Source organism: Pseudophryne corroboree, chromosome 9 (genome assembly GCF_028390025.1).
Source record: "Pseudophryne corroboree isolate aPseCor3 chromosome 9, aPseCor3.hap2, whole genome shotgun sequence".
NCBI classification, from domain to species: domain Eukaryota; kingdom Metazoa; phylum Chordata; class Amphibia; order Anura; family Myobatrachidae; genus Pseudophryne; species Pseudophryne corroboree.
The window spans coordinates 375,308,484-375,323,719 of record NC_086452.1 but is presented as its reverse complement, the minus strand read 5'-3'; positions in this window follow the sequence as shown (position 1 = coordinate 375,323,719).

The window sequence follows — 15,236 nt, the reverse complement described above, 5'->3', positions numbered from 1 at the left end:
CATCTAGGAGTGGCACTGCAGTGTCACGCAGGATGGCCCTTCCAAAAAACACTCCCCAAACAGCACATGACGCAAAGAAAAAAAGAGGCGCAATGAGGTAGCTGTGTGAGTAAGATAAGCGACCCTAGTGGCCGACACAAACACCGGGCCCATCTAGGAGTGGCACTGCAGTGTCACGCAGGATGGCCCTTCCAAAAAACCCTCCCCAAACAGCACATGACGCAAAGAAAAAAAGAGGCGCAATGAGGTAGCTGTGTGAGTAAGATAAGCGACCCTAGTGGCCGACACAAACACCGGGCCCAACTAGGAGTGGCACTGCAGTGTCACGCAGGATGGCCCTTCCAAAAAACATTCCACAAACAGCACATGACGCAAAGAAAAATTAAAGAAAAAAGAGGTGCAAGATGGAATTGTCCTTGGGCCCTCCCACCCACCCTTATGTTGTATAAACAGGACATGCACACTTTAACCAACCCATCATTTCAGTGACAGGGTCTGCCACACGACTGTGACTGAAATGACGGGTTGGTTTGGACCCCCACCAAAAAAGAAGCAATTAATCTCTCCTTGCACAAACTGGCTCTACAGAGGCAAGATGTCCACCTCATCATCATCCTCCGATATATCACCGTGTACATCCCCCTCCTCACAGATTATCAATTCGTCCCCACTGGAATCCACCATCTCAGCTCCCTGTGTACTTTGTGGAGGCAATTGCTGCTGGTCAATGTCTCCACGGAGGAATTGATTATAATTCATTTTAATGAACATCATCTTCTCCACATTTTCTGGATGTAACCTCGTACGCCGATTGCTGACAAGGTGAGCGGCGGCACTAAACACTCTTTCGGAGTACACACTTGTGGGAGGGCAACTTAGGTAGAATAAAGCCAGTTTGTGCAAGGGCCTCCAAATTGCCTCTTTTTCCTGCCAGTAGAAGTACGGACTGTGTGACGTGCCTACTTGGATGCGGTCACTCATATAATCCTCCACCATTCTTTCAATGGTGAGAGAATCATATGCAGTGACAGTAGACGACATGTCCATAATCGTTGTCAGGTCCTTCAGTCCGGACCAGATGTCAGCATCAGCAGTCGCTCCAGACTGCCCTGCATCACCGCCAGCGGGTTGACTCGGAATTCTGAGCCTTTTCCTCGCACCCCCAGTTGCGGGAGAATGTGAAGGAGGAGATGTTGACAGGTCGCGTTCCGCTTGACTTGACAATTTTCTCACCAGCAGGTCTTTCAACCCCAGCAGACTTGTGTCTGCCGGAAAGAGAGATCCAAGGTAGGCTTTAAATCTAGGATCGAGCACGGTGGCCAAAATGTAGTGCTCTGATTTCAACAGATTGACCACCCGTGAATCCTTGTTAAGCGAATTAAGGGCTCCATCCACAAGTCCCACATGCCTAGCGGAATCGCTCCGTGTTAGCTCCTCCTTCAATGTCTCCAGCTTCTTCTGCAAAAGCCTGATGAGGGGAATGACCTGACTCAGGCTGGCAGTGTCTGAACTGACTTCACGTGTGGCAAGTTCAAAGGGCATCAGAACCTTGCACAACGTTGAAATCATTCTCCACTGCACTTGAGATAGGTGCATTCCACCTCCTATATCGTGCTCAATTGTATAGGCTTGAATGGCCTTTTGCTGCTCCTCCAACCTCTGAAGCATATAGAGGGTTGAATTCCACCTCGTTACCACTTCTTGCTTCAGATGATGGCAGGGCAGGTTCAGTAGTTTTTGGTGGTGCTCCAGTCTTCTGTACGTGGTGCCTGTACGCCGAAAGTGTCCCGCAATTCTTCTGGCCACCGACAGCATCTCTTGCACGCCCCTGTCGTTTTTTAAAAAATTCTGCACCACCAAATTCAAGGTATGTGCAAAACATGGGACGTGCTGGAATTTGCCCATATTTAATGCACACACAATATTGCTGGCGTTGTCCGATGCCACAAATCCACAGGAGAGTCCAATTGGGGTAAGCCATTCCGCGATGATCTTCCTCAGTTGCCGTAAGAGGTTTTCAGCTGTGTGCGTATTCTGGAAAGCGGTGATACAAAGCGTAGCCTGCCTAGGAAAGAGTTGGCGTTTGCGAGATGCTGCTACTGGTGCCGCCGCTGCTGTTCTTGCGGCGGGAGTCCATACATCTACCTAGTGGGCTGTCACAGTCATATAGTCCTGACCCTGCCCTGCTCCACTTGTCCACATGTCCGTGGTTAAGTGGACATTGGGTACAGCTGCATTTTTTAGGACACTGGTGAGTCTTTTTCTGAGGTCTGTGTACATTTTCGGTATCGCCTGCCTAGAGAAGTGGAACCTAGATGGTATTTGGTAACGGGGGCACACTACCTCAATAAATTGTCTAGTTCCCTGTGAACTAACGGCGGATACCGGACGCACGTCTAACACCAACATAGTTGTCAAGGCCTCAGTTATCCGCTTTGCAGCAGGATGACTGCTGTGATATTTCATCTTCCTCGCAAAGGACTGTTGGACAGTCAATTGCTTACTGGAAGTAGTACAAGTGGGCTTACGACTTCCCCTCTGGGATGACCATCGACTCCCAGCAGCAACAACAGCAGCGCCAGCAGCAGTAGGCGTTACACGCAAGGATGCATCGGAGGAATCCCAGGCAGGAGAGGACTCGTCAGAATTGCCAGTGACATGGCCTGCAGGACTATTGGCATTCCTGGGGAAGGAGGAAATTGACACTGAGGGAGTTGGTGGGGTGGTTTGCGTGAGCTTGGTTACAAGAGGAAGGGATTTACTGGTCAGTGGACTGCTTCCGCTGTCACCCAAAGTTTTTGAACTTGTCACTGACTTATTATGAATGCGCTGCAGGTGACGTATAAGGGAGGATGTTCCGAGGTGGTTAACGTCCTTACCCCTACTTATTACAGCTTGACAAAGGCAACACACGGCTTGACACCTGTTGTCCGCATTTCTGTTGAAATACCTCCACACTGAAGAGCTGATTTTTTTGGTATTTTCACCAGGCATGTCAACGGCCATATTCCTCCCACGGACAACAGGTGTCTCCCCGGGTGCCTGACTTAAACAAACCACCTCACCATCAGAATCCTCCTGGTCAATTTCCTCCCCAGCGCCAGCAACACCCATATCCTCCTCATCCTGGTGTACTTCAACACTGACATCTTCAATCTGACTATCAGGAACTGGACTGCGGGTGCTCCTTCCAGCACTTGCAGGGGGCGTGCAAATGGTGGAAGGTGCATGCTCTTCACGTCCAGTGTTGGGAAGGTCAGGCATCGCAACCGACACAATTGGACTCTCCTTGTGGATTTGGGATTTCGAAGAACGCACAGTTCTTTGCGGTGCTTTTGCCAGCTTGAGTCTTTTCAGTTTTCTAGCGAGAGGCTGAGTGCTTCCATCCTCATGTGAAGCTGAACCACTAGCCATGAACATAGGCCAGGGCCTCAGCCGTTCCTTGCCACTCCGTGTGGTAAATGGCATATTGGCAAGTTTACGCTTCTCCTCCGACAATTTTATTTTAGGTTTTGGAGTCCTTTTTTTACTGATATTTGGTGTTTTGGATTTGACATGCTCTGTACTATGACATTGGGCATCGGCCTTGGCAGACGACGTTGCTGGCATTTCATCGTCTCGGCCATGACTAGTGGCAGCAGCTTCAGCACGAGGTGGAAGTGGATCTTGATCTTTCCCTAATTTTGGAACCTCAACATTTTTGTTCTCCATATTTTAATAGGCACAACTAAAAGGCACCTCAGGTAAACAATGGAGATGGATGGATACTAGTATACTTATGGATGGACTGCCGAGTGCCGACACAGAGGTAGCTACAGCCGTGGACTACCGTACTGTGTCTGCTGCTAATATAGACTGGATGATTGATAATGAGATGAAATCAATATATATATGTATGTATATATAATATCACTAGTACTGCAGCCGGACAGGTAGATAATATATTTATTAGGTAATGATGACTGATGATGGACCTGCTGGACACTGTCAGCTCAGCAGCACCGCAGACTGCTACAGTAAGCTACTATACTATAGTAGTATGTACAAAGAAGAAAGAAAAAAAAAACCACGGGTAGGTGGTATACAATTATGGATGGACTGCTGAATGCCGACACAGAGGTAGCTACAGCCGTGGACTAACGTACTGTGTCTGCTGCTAATATAGACTGGATGATTGATAATGAGATGAAATCAATATATATATGTATGTATATATAATATCACTAGTACTGCAGCCGGACAGGTAGATAATATATTTATTAGGTAATGATGACTGATGACGGACCTGCTGGACACTGTCAGCTCAGCAGCACCGCAGACTGCTACAGTAAGCTACTATACTATAGTAGTATGTACAAAGAAGAAAGAAAAAAAAAAAAAAACACGGGTAGGTGGTATACAATTATGGATGGACTGCCGAGTGCCGACACAGAGGTAGCTACAGCCGTGGACTAACGTACTGTGTCTGCTGCTAATATAGACTGGATGATTGATAATGAGATGAAATCAATATATATATGTATGTATATATAATATCACTAGTACTGCAGCCGGACAGGTAGATAATATATTTATTAGGTAATGATGACTGATGACGGACCTGCTGGACACTGTCAGCTCAGCAGCACCGCAGACTGCTACAGTAAGCTACTATACTATAGTAGTATGTACAAAGAAGAAAGAAAAAAAAAAAAACCACGGGTAGGTGGTATACAATTATGGATGGACTGCCGAGTGCCGACACAGAGGTAGCTACAGCCGTGGACTAACGTACTGTGTCTGCTGCTAATATAGACTGGATGATTGATAATGAGATGAAATCAATATATATATATGTATGTATATATAATATCACTAGTACTGCAGCCGGACAGGTAGATAATATATTTATTAGGTAATGATGACTGATGACGGACCTGCTGGACACTGTCAGCTCAGCAGCACCGCAGACTGCTACAGTAAGCTACTATACTATAGTAGTATGTACAAAGAAGAAAGAAAAAAAAAACCACGGGTAGGTGGTATACAATTATGGATGGACTGCCGAGTGCCGACACAGAGGTAGCTACAGCCGTGGACTAACGTACTGTGTCTGCTGCTAATATAGACTGGATGATTGATAATGAGATGAAATCAATATATATATGTATGTATATATAATATCACTAGTACTGCAGCCGGACAGGTAGATAATATATTTATTAGGTAATGATGACTGATGACGGACCTGCTGGACACTGTCAGCTCAGCAGCACCGCAGACTGCTACAGTAAGCTACTATACTATAGTAGTATGTACAAAGAAGAAAGAAAAAAAAAAAACCACGGGTAGGTGGTATACAATTATGGATGGACTGCTGAGTGCCGACACAGAGGTAGCTACAGCCGTGGACTAACGTACTGTGTCTGCTGCTAATATAGACTGGATGATTGATAATGAGATGAAATCAATATATATATATGTATGTAACAACCAAAATGCTCCGGCACTCCAGAAATCCCGCAGGACCGACTTGCTCAGGTGCCCTCCCCCGGGGGGTCACCCCAGGACACAAACAAAGACAAAAGAGGCGGCACTCAGAGTCTTGAAAACAGTGTCAAACTTGTATTAAGTGCGATCTACGTTTCGGGGACCATCTCCCCTTCGTCAGGATAACTGCACAAGTGAACAAAACAGTCTTAAATAACAGTGAACTTACCCCCTTGTCAGATTCCCCACGCCCGTTCTCCCCTGGCCACGCCACTCAGGCGTCCCGTCCGGCGTCACTGCTCACTCCGGCGAAACCGGAAGTGACGTCGCGGCTCCCTCCTGTGTGACCATGGAGACGCTGAACAACAACAAAAGCAAGTGTAAAAACCATCGTGTCTAGCAGTACGACTGTAGCATTAGCTGCAATACAGATAAAGTGCATCTAGATAATAACATGACAATTCATTAATCGTGCTAACCAATCTAAAAATATCTGATCAAAGTGACCTTTACAATTGTTTAAAAGAACAGTGTCACAATTTCCATGTAAACACCTTCATGTGCACAGTAAATTAAAACTCAGCAAATGTAAGTGATGGCGTCACGGTACGCCTAGATCACTGGATATAAATACTCAATGCCACTTAGGAACTTCCATATAATTAATTAATTAGTTAAATAACATCCTGCACTAACACCTACAAGGGCTTCCTGGTAAATCTAGCCCTCAAGGGGCAAGAAGTATCCTGCTGCCTCATGGAGGACATCATATGGATCTGAACAATTATAACAGGTTGTGAAGGGTTAAAAAGTTATAAGCACTTCTGGACAGTTATAACAGATTCTAAACAGTGGTAAAAAATTATAGAAAATTAATGAGGCCCAAACTCTCATTGAGCCCACCTGGTTTGAGTGTGTTGAGCCTATGTATCCACATAGACTCAAGCTGCAGCAATTTTTTGCCCCTGTTGCCCCCTCGAGGGGACTCAGGGACATGGTCAATGATACGATGTTTAAACGTGGCCATGCTGTGCCTATGTTCCAGAAAATGCTTGGCTACTGGCTGCTCCCCATCCCCAGATGCCAGCGCGTTTCTAATGGCAAGCCTGTGTTGCGCCATCCTCACCTTAAATTGGCATTCCGTTTTGCCAATATAGTAATGCCCGCATGGGCAGATAATGGCATAAACCACATATTTCGAAGTACACGTGAGGGGCCATCTGATATTAAATCTCTTACCCGAAAAGGGATGTGAGATGCTGTCTCCAGGAGACATGTGGGTACACGTAGTGCAACCTGAGCACTTAAAGCAGCCATTTTTACGAGATAAGAAATGCCTGGGGGGAGGTAACTTGAACCTTGTCATATCAGTTTTAACTAGCCAGTCTCTGATGTTTCTGCCTTGTGTATAGCTAGGCATCACCCTCTTGTCTCGAAAGGTTTTTAAGTCTGGGTCTGTGGCCACCAAAGGCCACAGTTGACGCAGCTTCTTGGCACTTTGCTCACTCTGTGTACTAAATTCAGTGATCCATGGAATGACTTTAGTCATATCCCGTGCCTGTATGGGTGATAGTAACTCCTCCCTATTTTTAGCTGCAGCCTTTTGTTTGGCTGTTCGGAGGAGGTCGCGTGGATAACCTCTTTCAGCGAACCTCTGCTCCATTTCCTCCAGTTGTGTCTCTCTCTCCTTAGTGTTACTAATAACCCTGCAGACCCTGAGGAACTGGGAATACGGCAAGCCCTGTAGCGTAGATTTAGGGTGAAAACTGTCGTATCTCAAAAGCGTATTCCGATCTGATGGTTTTTTATACAGGCTCGTTTCCAATCTCCCATCTCCCAGTGTCAGCTGGATGTCCAAGAAACATATCTCGGTTTTATTGTGGCTCATGGTCAATTTCACGGGACTATCTGTGGAATTATGCGCTGTTACAAGATCACAGAGATCCTGTGCTTCACCTCTCCAAAACACTAACAGATCATCTATATATCTGTAGTAGATGAACAATCTGTGAGCAATGGCGGGATTGGTGAAAAATAATGCCCGCTCCACCTCCCACATATAAGCATTGGCGAACGAGGGTGCCACGGCCGACCCCATGGCACACCCCGTTCGCTGTCTGTAATAGACACCATCAAAAATGAAAAAATTATGTGATAAAGTGAAACGCAATAATGAAATGAAAAAATCTATGTCAGGGCCTATGTATGCACTATTGCCTGTGATCAGCTGTCTCACGGCTTGTAAGCCCTGTTCATGCGGTATGCATGTGTACAGGCTTGTGACATCTATAGTAGCCTATGTGACATCCTCTGGAACTTGATCTATCATTAACAACCTCTTTAATAGCATGCTCGAATCTTTCAAATGGGTAAATGTACCCTGCACACAGGGCTGTAAATATGCGTCAAGATATATAGCTAGAGGCTCACACAGAGAACCCCGGGCAGAGATAATAGGTCTCCCCGGGGGTCTCTGTGCGTCCTTGTGTATCTTTGGAATAGTATAGAAAAGGGGAATAACCGGCCATTCAGAGGATAATTTTTGCACAATGTTAGTACCAATAGTACCCTCATCTTTGGCCTGCTGCAACAGTTGAGCTAATTCTGCCTGATAAGCCTTAGTGGGGTCTTTGGATAACACACAATAAGTATCACCGTCCGACAATAATCGGTGACACTCCTGTGTGTAATCCGCGACCTCCTGAACCACAATTGCTCCCCCTTTGTCCGCACTGCGAATTACAATGTCAGTTCTTTTACTAAGCGTCTTAAGGGCTTCTCGTTCTTCCTTTTGCAAGTTATGCCATCTTCTGTGCTGCGGCTTGTTTTCTGGACTGTCCAGCATGCGGTAGAAGGTCTTCAATGACGCGTTATTGGAAACCGGGTCAAAACGGGATTTGGGACCTAGCCTCTGGACCCTCGCCGGTAGTAAATTGTCGGAAGTTGCGGATGGCATTTTAGAGTAATAGTCCTTGAGCTTCAGTGTACGATGTAACCTGAATGCATCCACCTTCATTCTAAATTCATCGCCGGAATTTGTGGGCACATACGAAAGTCCCTTATTGAGAACCTTTATCTCAGCTGGAGCAAGGGGGGTTCTTGACAAATTGAAGATTAGCGTTTCTTCGTCTTTACTGGTTTTGTTTTGTTTTTGTCTTTGTCTTTGGTTCTGTCCTCCCCTCCGTGTGCACTTGAACTTTTTCCCCGTGCTGCTATCCCAGCACGGGTTCGAGCCCCTAAAGGGGTCTCTCGGTGAGACGTGGCCGACGAGCTGGTGTGTGTATCGTCTGAATCACTGGCGGATGTGTGTCCCGCTCTGCCGCTGCCCCTGGGTCTGCGCATGCGGTGCGGGCCAGGCCCTGTGTTCAAGTGTGAGGAGCTGCCAAGCCAGGTATAGACCCGGTGGTGGGCATAGTCCATCTGAACTTTGTTCAGTTTCTCCTTTTTGAACTTTAATAAGTTGGATTTATACTGTTCCACTTGTTCTTGTAATTTGGTCATCCACCCCTTGGCCTGTTCGGACGTGAGCAACCCTGCGTGCTCTGTTTCAAATTTCATAATGAGGTCTTTGGTTCTGTCATGTTCTTTAGTGGACTCCTCACTGACGAGTAATATTAGATCCATGGAGCACTTGTTCAGCACAGAGATCCACTTTTTGCAGAACTCCATGTTGTAACGTCCTATGGTGGGTATATTGTGCACCCTGAAGCCTCGGGGTAACTGCTTAGCTCTGTAGTAGTCCGACAGTGTGCGGCTATGGTACAAATAGTCAAGTTCACGTTTCTTGAGACGTAACAGGTCCCTGTACGCCTCATCGTTGGTAGTGGCAGTTGTTTCAGAGAACACAGGCTCTTTGTGCAAAATAAGCTCAGCCTCAACATCAGAAAAGCTGAGAGTATCATAGGTGTCGCAGTGCAGTAAAAATAAAGTAAAGTCTCCTTGATCAGCAGCTGCCGTGGCCATCTTGTGCATTCACTGAGTGATGCTATTTATGGTAGTGCAAAAAGTAGCAAATAGACAAGTGTTGATACACTGTGAAAAGTATGTGCAAATATGCAACCGACATATAAAGTGCTCTAGTGCTGTGAAAAAATCCTGAGGAGCGGAAAGTCAATGGGAATAAATGATCCAGGTGCCTTGAGTGAGAAATCCCGTGTGCCTGCACGGCACGCCCGGGTCCAATACAACAACCAAAATGCTCCGGCACTCCAGAAATCCCGCAGGACCGACTTGCTCAGGTGCCCTCCCCCGGGGGGTCACCCCAGGACACAAACAAAGACAAAAGAGGCGGCACTCAGAGTCTTGAAAACAGTGTCAAACTTGTATTAAGTGCGATCTACGTTTCGGGGACCATCTCCCCTTCGTCAGGATAACTGCACAAGTGAACAAAACAGTCTTAAATAACAGTGAACTTACCCCCTTGTCAGATTCCCCACGCCCGTTCTCCCCTGGCCACGCCACTCAGGCGTCCCGTCCGGCGTCACTGCTCACTCCGGCGAAACCGGAAGTGACGTCGCGGCTCCCTCCTGTGTGACCATGGAGACGCTGAACAACAACAAAAGCAAGTGTAAAAACCATCGTGTCTAGCAGTACGACTGTAGCATTAGCTGCAATACAGATAAAGTGCATCTAGATAATAACATGACAATTCATTAATCGTGCTAACCAATCTAAAAATATCTGATCAAAGTGACCTTTACAATTGTTTAAAAGAACAGTGTCACAATTTCCATGTAAACACCTTCATGTGCACAGTAAATTAAAACTCAGCAAATGTAAGTGATGGCGTCACGGTACGCCTAGATCACTGGATATAAATACTCAATGCCACTTAGGAACTTCCATATAATTAATTAATTAGTTAAATAACATCCTGCACTAACACCTACAAGGGCTTCCTGGTAAATCTAGCCCTCAAGGGGCAAGAAGTATCCTGCTGCCTCATGGAGGACATCATATGGATCTGAACAATTATAACAGGTTGTGAAGGGTTAAAAAGTTATAAGCACTTCTGGACAGTTATAACAGATTCTAAACAGTGGTAAAAAATTATAGAAAATTAATGAGGCCCAAACTCTCATTGAGCCCACCTGGTTTGAGTGTGTTGAGCCTATGTATCCACATAGACTCAAGCTGCAGCAATTTTTTGCCCCTGTTGCCCCCTCGAGGGGACTCAGGGACATGGTCAATGATACGATGTTTAAACGTGGCCATGCTGTGCCTATGTTCCAGAAAATGCTTGGCTACTGGCTGCTCCCCATCCCCAGATGCCAGCGCGTTTCTAATGGCAAGCCTGTGTTGCGCCATCCTCACCTTAAATTGGCATTCCGTTTTGCCAATATAGTAACGCCCGCATGGGCAGATAATGGCATAAACCACATATTTCGAAGTACATCCATGTGCATCCATGTACTTATATAGAATCCGAGTCTCGCGATAGAATCCGAGCCTCGCGAGAATCCGACAGCGTGATGATGACGTTCGGGCGCGCTCGGGTTAGCCGAGCAAGGCGGGAAGATCCGAGCCTGCTTGGACCCGTGTAAAAAACCTGAAGTTCGGGCGGGTTTGGATTCAGAGGAACCGAACCCGCTCATCTCTAATTGATTTCATCTCATTATCAATAATTTATCATCCAGTCTAGACTCTATATTAGCAGCAGACACAGTACGTTAGTCCACGGCTGTAGCTACCTCTGTGTCGGCACTCGGCAGTCCATCCATAATTGTATACCACCTACCCGTGGTTTTTTTTTTTTCTTTCTTCTTTGTACATACTACTAGTATAGTATAGTAGCTTACTGTAGCAGTCTGCGGTGCTGCTGAGCTGACAGTGTCCAGCAGGTCCGTCATCAGTCATCATTACCTAATAAATATATTATCTACCTGTCCGGCTGCAGTACTAGTGATATTATATATACATACATATATATATATTGATTTCATCTCATTATCAATCATCCAGTCTATATTAGCAGCAGACACAGTACGTTAGTCCACGGCTGTAGCTACCTCTGTGTCGGCACTCGGCAGTCCATCCATAATTGTATACCACCTACCCGTGGTTTTTTTTTCCTTTCTTCTTTGTACATACTACTAGTATAGTATAGTAGCTTACTGTAGCAGTCTGCGGTGCTGCTGAGCTGACAGTGTCCAGCAGGTCCGTCATCAGTCATCATTACCTAATAAATATATTATCTACCTGTCCGGCTGCAGTACTAGTGATATTATATATACATACATATATATATATATATTGATTTCATCTCATTATCAATCATCCAGTCTATATTAGCAGCAGACACAGTACGTTAGTCCACGGCTGTAGCTACCTCTGTGTCGGCACTCGGCAGTCCATCCATAATTGTATACCACCTACCCGTGGTTTTTTTTTTTCTTTCTTCTTTGTACATACTACTATAGTATAGTAGCTTACTGTAGCAGTCTGCGGTGCTGCTGAGCTGACAGTGTCCAGCAGGTCCGTCATCAGTCATCATTACCTAATAAATATATTATCTACCTGTCCGGCTGCAGTACTAGTGATATTATATATACATACATATATATATATTGATTTCATCTCATTATCAATCATCCAGTCTATATTAGCAGCAGACACAGTACGTTAGTCCACGGCTGTAGCTACCTCTGTGTCGGCACTCGGCAGTCCATCCATAATTGTATACCACCTACCCGTGGTTTTTTTTTTCTTTCTTCTTTGTACATACTACTATAGTATAGTAGCTTACTGTAGCAGTCTGCGGTGCTGCTGAGCTGACAGTGTCCAGCAGGTCCGTCATCAGTCATCATTACCTAATAAATATATTATCTACCTGTCCGGCTGCAGTACTAGTGATATTATATATACACATACATATATATATATTGATTTCATCTCATTATCATCCGGTCTATATTAGCAGCAGACACAGTACGGTAGTCCACGGCTGTAGCTACCTCTGTGTCGGCACTCGGCAGTCCATCCATAAGTATACTAGTATCCATCCATCTCCATTGTTTACCTGAGGTGCCTTTTAGTTGTGCCTATTAAAATATGGAGAACAAAAATGTTGAGGTTCCAAAATTAGGGAAAGATCAAGATCCACTTCCACCTCGTGCTGAAGCTGCTGCCACTAGTCATGGCCGAGACGATGAAATGCCAGCAACGTCGTCTGCCAAGGCCGATGCCCAATGTCATAGTACAGAGCATGTCAAATCCAAAACACCAAATATCAGTAAAAAAAGGACTCCAAAACCTAAAATAAAATTGTCGGAGGAGAAGCGTAAACTTGCCAATATGCCATTTACCACACGGAGTGGCAAGGAACGGCTGAGGCCCTGGCCTATGTTCATGGCTAGTGGTTCAGCTTCACATGAGGATGGAAGCACTCAGCCTCTCGCTAGAAAACTGAAAAGACTCAAGCTGGCAAAAGCACCGCAAAGAACTGTGCGTTCTTCGAAATCCCAAATCCACAAGGAGAGTCCAATTGTGTCGGTTGCGATGCCTGACCTTCCCAACACTGGACGTGAAGAGCATGCGCCTTCCACCATTTGCACGCCCCCTGCAAGTGCTGGAAGGAGCACCCGCAGTCCAGTTCCTGATAGTCAGATTGAAGATGTCAGTGTTGAAGTACACCAGGATGAGGAGGATATGGGTGTTGCTGGCGCTGGGGAGGAAATTGACCAGGAGGATTCTGATGGTGAGGTGGTTTGTTTAAGTCAGGCACCCGGGGAGACACCTGTTGTCCGTGGGAGGAATATGGCCGTTGACATGCCTGGTGAAAATACCAAAAAAATCAGCTCTTCAGTGTGGAGGTATTTCAACAGAAAAGCGGACAACAGGTGTCAAGCCGTGTGTTGCCTTTGTCAAGCTGTAATAAGTAGGGGTAAGGACGTTAACCACCTCGGAACATCCTCCCTTATACGTCACCTGCAGCGCATTCATAATAAGTCAGTGACAAGTTCAAAAACTTTGGGCGACAGCGGAAGCAGTCCACTGACCAGTAAATCCCTTCCTCTTGTAACCAAGCTCACGCAAACCACCCCACCAACTCCCTCAGTGTCAATTTCCTCCTTCCCCAGGAATGCCAATAGTCCTGCAGGCCATGTCACTGGCAATTCTGACGAGTCCTCTCCTGCCTGGGATTCCTCCGATGCATCCTTGCGTGTAACGCCTACTGCTGCTGGCGCTGCTGTTGTTGCTGCAGGGAGTCGATGGTCATCCCAGAGGGGAAGTCGTAAGCCCACTTGCACTACTTCCAGTAAGCAATTGACTGTCCAACAGTCCTTTGCGAGGAAGATGAAATATCACAGCAGTCATCCTGCTGCAAAGCGGATAACTGAGGCCTTGACAACTATGTTGGTGTTAGACGTGCGTCCGGTATCCGCCGTTAGTTCACAGGGAACTAGACAATTTATTGAGGCAGTGTGCCCCCGTTACCAAATACCATCTAGGTTCCACTTCTCTAGGCAGGCGATACCGAGAATGTACACGGACGTCAGAAAAAGACTCACCAGTGTCCTAAAAAATGCAGTTGTACCCAATGTCCACTTAACCACGGACATGTGGACGGGTCATGCAGTGAGAATAGTGGGGATGGCGGTAGTAAACAAAATGGGGGAGAAGTTGGGGGGAGGGTAAGAGCAGGCAGTAAGGTTACTAACATGTGTACTAAAAGGGATTTTACCAAAGCACTAACCAATGACGATTACAGGTCATCCTTGCCACATAAGGTGAAAGATGTCCCTAATGCAAGGGAAAATACTTATCTTAGTTGTATGTATGTAAACGCCAGAAGCATTACTGGTAAAAAGGGTGAACTAGAAATACTTGCAGCAAGCAAACAGTATGATATTATAGGCATTACTGAAACTTGGTGGGATGAATCTCATGATTGGACAGTCAATCTAGAGGGCTATACACTGTTTAGGAGAGACAGACTAAATAAAAAGGGTGGAGGGGTGTGTCTGTACGTAAAGCCGTTTTTAAAACCTAATATATGGGAAGATACTCAGGAGGGTACTGTAGACACTGTTGAGACACTATGGGTAGAAATTGCATGCGGGCAAAAAGGAACAAAAAAGTTAGTATTGGGTGTATGCTATAGGCCGCCTGGTATCAACGCATCTGATGATGAATTGTTACTAAAGCAAATTGAAAAAGCAGCAGGAGTAGGAGACATAGTAGTGATGGGAGATTTTAACTATCCAGAGATAAACTGGAAAAACGATTCATGTGATACTGCTAGGGGCAGTATGTTTTTAAACACACTAAATGATAACTACCTAGTCCAACTAATTGAGGAACCAACTAGGTACAATGCAATCTTAGACCTGGTATTAACAAACAATCAGGATTTGGTATCGGGTATTATAGTAGGGGAACCCATAGGTAACAGCGACCATAATATGGTCACATTCAATATCAGTTTCTACAAACAGCCCTATACTGGCTCAACTAGGACTTTAAATTTTAGCAAAGCAAATTTTGAAATGATGAGGGTATTTTTCAGGGATATTGAATGGGAAGGTTTGTTTTTAGGAAAAAATACTACGGAGAAATGGGAGGTACTAAAATTCCTGCTAGCTAAAAATACACTCAAATATATTCCTATGAGTAGCAAAAAAGGGAATAAAAATCATAAACCGATGTGGCTTAACAAAAAGATTAAGGAACTTATGGGCAAGAAAAGGCGAGCATTTAAAAAATACAAATCTGACGGGGAAGCAGAGTCATTTCAGCACTATAAGGAATGTAACAAAAATTGCAAA